Below are 5,483 nucleotides of genomic sequence, written 5' to 3' on the forward strand. Positions count from 1 at the left end.
CTCCACCACACTGTTGTCAGCTACTTGGTAAAACTTGAGTTACAATTAAAGTAAAAAATCTCAAATTTAGGCACCAAGCAGAGATGAGATCCTATAAGTTCAGACTATACCTGAGAGATCTTGCTGGAAAATGTCTGGTAGATGAGCTAGCAGCTAAATCCACAATGCCAACATGGAAGCCAGAATAGAGTGCAGAGGGTCTTAAGGGTTACTCAGATTATGTGCTTATTTATGTCAGCAGTGTTGGCAATTTGCCTTCTACATAGTGGCAGTGAGTATCAGCTTAAATCTACTTTGTAGCTCTCTAAAAAATGAATGCATTTTCTTGCAGAGTGTTAAAGAAAAAAAAAAAAAAGCAAACTAAATACAAATTGACCCGTCCTTTAGACAGGAAGAAATCAGCCAGTTATTTCATTACTAAGTTCAATATAAATAATTCCTTTACCAATACATAATGGAACTCTGACTCTAGCTATCAGATAAGCAAATCCTTAGTCATATGGATGAGAACTGGAAGAAGTCATGAGCTGCAGAGAGGCAATTTTAACAGTTTTGTGTTTGATTCCCATGGAGAATTTCATATTCAGCCACATTTTCTAAACAAAAAAAATTTTGGCAGTCCTGTGGAAAGTAGTATGTATACAGATAGACTCATTGGCTTGCTTTCACGTAAGCTTGTTTTGATACAAAGAGATAAATGCTTTTGTTGTTTTATGAGTGTCTTAAAATTAGAGTTTTAGCTGGTACAAGTCAGTGGGCTTTCAGTGATTCAGGTCTGAATTAAATTCACCAAAGCTAAGGCAATGAGCCGCTGTGAAGCTAAACTGATTTACACTTGGTGAAAATCTGGTGAATTTTTAAGCCTCTTTTGTAGTGATATAAATACAGCACAAAGTGTGAAATCATGGATGCATAAGAATTTTAATACTTGGCTGTAGCACATACATATGTGGCTATTTAACTAAAAATGTATGAACATTTCTTTTACTCCCCAGTGTTTGTCATAGGTTTAATGGAAGGGAGTACAACTTAGTGACCCAAAGTCCAATTGTTCCTTACAAATGGCGCTTCTGGTGCCACTTTATCTGTAGATAAAGGTGGATCCTTGCACTCATGTTCCCTCTGTATTGTGGGAATTGTAGCTCAGGCAGGTGTAGAAACTCACATAGATATGAGCATCAGCTCCAGCAGTCCATCAGCCTGAGCTTCCCTCTGTTCTGACTGTTGTAACAGCCCTAGTCAGGAGCTCCTGGCATATCAAATACCCCATGCTCAAGCCTTCTGGTGGAGGAAGTAGAAACATAAAGAGTAAAGACTTAAACACAAGGGACAGTAGGACAAGAATTAGTCCAGGCAAGAGATGCAAAGTAAAGCATGTAGACCAAGGAGGCATGGGCAGAGATAAAGATGACAAACCGTGTCAGGGCAGAAACTAAAGAAATAAGAAGAATTTTTAAGCAATTCTGGGGGAACACTTCTTCCCACATCTTGGAACCACAGCTTTGAAAGTGTCTCTGAGTCATAGCTCCTGATGGTCTCTCTCTGTTAATCTACATCTGCAGCCTGCAGAGTCATTCCTTCTTAGCACTGGCAGTTTCTGAGCAGTTTTCTGTTTGCTTTTCTCTTCTTATTGTGGGTAAATGATGAAATCTGCCTTTCAGAGACTCCGTCATGGGACAGTTTTCCCTGTAAGAGTACTTGTAGCACTAGTAGTTCTGCCAACAGGATGATTTAGCCCTGGTTTTCAGGACAGACAAAGAATTAGTTGGCATTTATGCTTCTATTCCCATATAAGAGTCACCACGGCTGTAATGTTTTATGCCTTGTTAACCACATTCACCAGCACAATATTTATTTTCTTATGTTTGCTCTCACTTCAGACAAAAGGTGGCTTACTGTGGGATTCAAGGAGAGAATGATGTAAATGTCTGTGTGGATTAATGTAAATAATATTTTCTATTGCTGCTGGTATTGCGAGATGGTAACATTCCCCATGAATGCAGCTCCCAGTGAAAGTAACATTATGGAAGAAACTTTTACAGTATTTGCTATATTTACAATATTTGCTGTATTTTCCGACCATTCTCTGTTCTCACAGCACAGAGCTGTGAAGTCCATATTTCCAGCACAGGAAGATGAGCTAAGGAATGCAAATCTGCTATATACAGTTTATTCCTTTATGTGAATTTCACTTCTGAGCAGCTTTAAAATACCTTTCTCTTGCAAGATGAAATTTCCAGTTGACAAACAGCTTGACTTGGAGCCCATTCCAGTGCTAGTAAAACATTGCATATCATCTGTTTCTGGGGGAAAAAAATCACCATAGTGAAACTTACCTTTAAAATAAACATGCTGAATATCTCTGATGGGCACATGGTTGGTGATGAATGTTTATCATAGTTCCTTTTCAAGTAGTGACTTCTATTTTTATGCTGAACTTTCTCTACATTAGTGACACAATGTTATCTCAAGAACTTTCAGCCAGATAAGACCACACCAGTTTCCTCAAAAAGGTCTTCTGTCTAAGGATTTTGTACATAATTGGAGTAGGGAGGCACTGTGGGAAGCAGAACACTGACTATATTTAAATTAAGAATTCTTAAAAGCTGATGTTAATTAGGGAGTTGACCTAAAAGTTTTTAGTAAGTGACATGACTTCAAGTTCAGTCACATACCAGATTTGTCAAAATACTTTGGACAGATACTCTGGAAAGCAAGAAGAGCTGGCCCAAAACAGAATAAGAAGAATCAAAAATCTCTGTGACCATCTACCTTGGGTACAGAAAAGTCACAGCACCAAAAAGTACCTCTACCAGCCTGTGAGTAGACATCTTGGATAGAGCTAAAGTCTGTCCAAGAGATGTGGTGACCAGCAGATCACCATCTGCCTTATTGGCAGCAATCCTAGGTTTTGCTTTGTACAAATCCAGAAGCCTGAAAGAGTTGATATGTTCTCGGACTTCAACTATCTTCAGAAATTTACTGTTACTCCCCCACACCATTATTCTATGCTGTGAAATGCCATGGTCTTTTTATGTTCCCTAATCTGATGTGTGAAAATAGGCATCATCAAATGCATGCATATAAGCACATGGTTGGTCAATCTAGAGGAGGCTTTACTAACCAAATAATATTTTATAAAGTTGGTTTTAGAGTCTATTGTATGTTTAAAAGTCTGAAAAGAATCAATTATCTACAATTCTTGGTAAATAAAGTTTTTCAAACTTCTCATCAAATTAATAAATATCTCTGACAGTAGAGACAGGGAAAAGCAGCAACTGGATTTTCAAGGTTGCCAATATGATTTTTGAAAGCATAGAAAAGGCTGTCTAGAGTACTCAACCATTCAGCAACATCATTCTAAGAAGAAAGCTTTAATCATGGTTTCTAAGACAATCAAATTGTCAGATGGTAGTTTTATTTCAGCACACAGAAGATTAACATTTTCAATAACAACTTTACAGGTTTCAGCAAAAGTGTCTCACTTTCTAAACAGAGGACATCCCTCTCCTTTCATTATTTTTAAAATGCATAAGGTAAGATCTGATTATTTTTGAATTTGACTAAATTCCTATATAATATCGAGGCTCATCTGACTTTGGTATGGAAGTTGTAATCATTTCTAAATTAATTGTACTGGAGCCAAACCTGCCAGTGTTTGAAGGCAGTGTCCCTGACTGTCCATGTGTTCACTGACATGGCAGTGAAATCACTGTGTGGATGTTTGGTGCCGGCTTAGCCATTTATTTAGTCATTTGTGTGACTTATAACTTTCTTCCTCACTGCCTCTGCTGTCCTGTTTGTCATGCAGATGCTGGAACTGCTTGTGCAACAGTCCCTCCACTGCTGCCTCTCACAGAGGGATGTCTTGAGCAAACCAAAATCTGCAAGGCTTTGCTTTTCACTGCTTGACTGGAAATCACAGAAGCTCAGACCTGAATAATGAGCAGCACAGAGCCAGGTACAGCAGGAATGGATGGGGAAGATATCTAGAGCATTATTGTCTCAGGCACTGTTCCCCAGGACAGTCCACTCTTAAAACGGAAGCTGAGGCTGTTGTGATTCTGCTCTGGGGATGGTGACAGCTGGCAGAGGATAAGAAAATCTTCCAGTGACTTGTGAGAAAAACATGAACCAAAAACTTCAATGCGTCTTAACCTGAAAAAAGAGTCTGCAGATAAATCTGGAGCAGCTGGATTAAATGAGAAAGACCTGTAAGGAGGGAGAACCTTGCTGCTGCCTGCCTGTCCCTAAAGCAAACTATTTTGGACAGCTGCCCCTTGCTCTGTGTGGCAGAGCCATGTGTGGTACAAGCACAGGTGTGTTTGGTGGCTCCCACAGTGTGATGTAGTTCAGGAGTAGACATGAAGAGCTAGAGCCAAGAGAGTTCAGGTGGCTAAAACCAGGGCATATAAAATCTTGCATCTAAACCAATGATTAGGGGCTTGGTTGTCTAGAGGGAGCACAGGGAAGGGTCAGTGACTCAGAACAGGTCACAGAATGTCAGTGTGCTGCTGCCAAGTGTTCCTGTGTAGAAACACTGGATGCAGCTGCCTTCTGATATTCTTTCAAAAACATCACTGTACTTGCTGCTTGTAGCTAAATGTTGATGAAGAGTGTGTATCTCCTATGTGTAAAATAAATTGGTAGCTAAGAAAACTATGAAAATACAGAAGGCTTCACACACCCAGGGGCTTGCAAGCAAAAAAGCAATGAACGGTATTCTGCTTAAATGAAAATTGCTCAGTATTTTTCATTGGCATGCTGTTATGTCAAAAACTTATAATTTGGGGCATGAGTATACAAGTATTAATTTGATTTTATATCTGTGCTACTGATTTCTGGGATGAAGATTAGTGCTTCTGGCCCACTTTATGAATTCTGAATGCCATCTGTGTTCCAAAATATCTAAACAATGACTGTTCATTAGATAAACTAAGAAGATGCTAGTATTTTACAGAAATTGTTGCATACATTTCACTGAAGTGAAAGGCAGAGCACAATTCTCCTTTTTTTTGATCCCCATATGTTATCTACTTTGAGCAGCAGAGAGGGGAACTAGGAGATTCACAGAGGTTCCTTGCAGCCGCAACTGTTCTGTGATTCAGTGGCTTGGTGGTTTTGTGCATAAACTACTGGTTGAGGAAAATGCTGCTTTCTAGCCATGTTTCATTTTAGACTTAATCTGTTTGTACAATTGGATTTGCTTCTGAATCAACAGCAAAGTGAAGATGCTGATATAAAAGAAAGACAGATACTTTCACAATTTCTGAAGAGTGGAAGTGAGAGAAATCGCAGTTGTCTCACTTTCACCAAAAGGAGAAGTAAAAACCACAGGGGAAACCATCAAAACCAATGATGTCACATCTTCCTGTATGTAATTGTTAGCTCTCCCACTGTAAACTCTCAGTGAGTATCTGGTGCATTTATTTAATCTTATTACCTGTTTGAAGACAGCCGTCAAATACAAACTTCCACAAACC

At 39.1% G+C, this 5,483-nt stretch overlaps 1 long non-coding RNA gene across 1 annotated transcript; it reads left to right on the forward strand.

Annotated features, from left to right (window-relative positions):
• Nucleotides 1-363: 363 nt before the first annotated feature.
• LOC137471123 (uncharacterized) lies at nucleotides 364-4,088 on the forward strand. The gene is made up of 3 exons (XR_010997419.1): nucleotides 364-1,097; nucleotides 1,881-1,942; nucleotides 3,812-4,088. It is a non-coding gene; the product is annotated as an uncharacterized lncRNA (long non-coding RNA).
• The last annotated feature ends 1,395 nt before the right edge of the window (nucleotides 4,089-5,483 follow it).

The sequence above is a fragment of the Anomalospiza imberbis genome, chromosome 3 (genome assembly GCF_031753505.1).
Source record: "Anomalospiza imberbis isolate Cuckoo-Finch-1a 21T00152 chromosome 3, ASM3175350v1, whole genome shotgun sequence".
NCBI classification, from domain to species: domain Eukaryota; kingdom Metazoa; phylum Chordata; class Aves; order Passeriformes; family Viduidae; genus Anomalospiza; species Anomalospiza imberbis.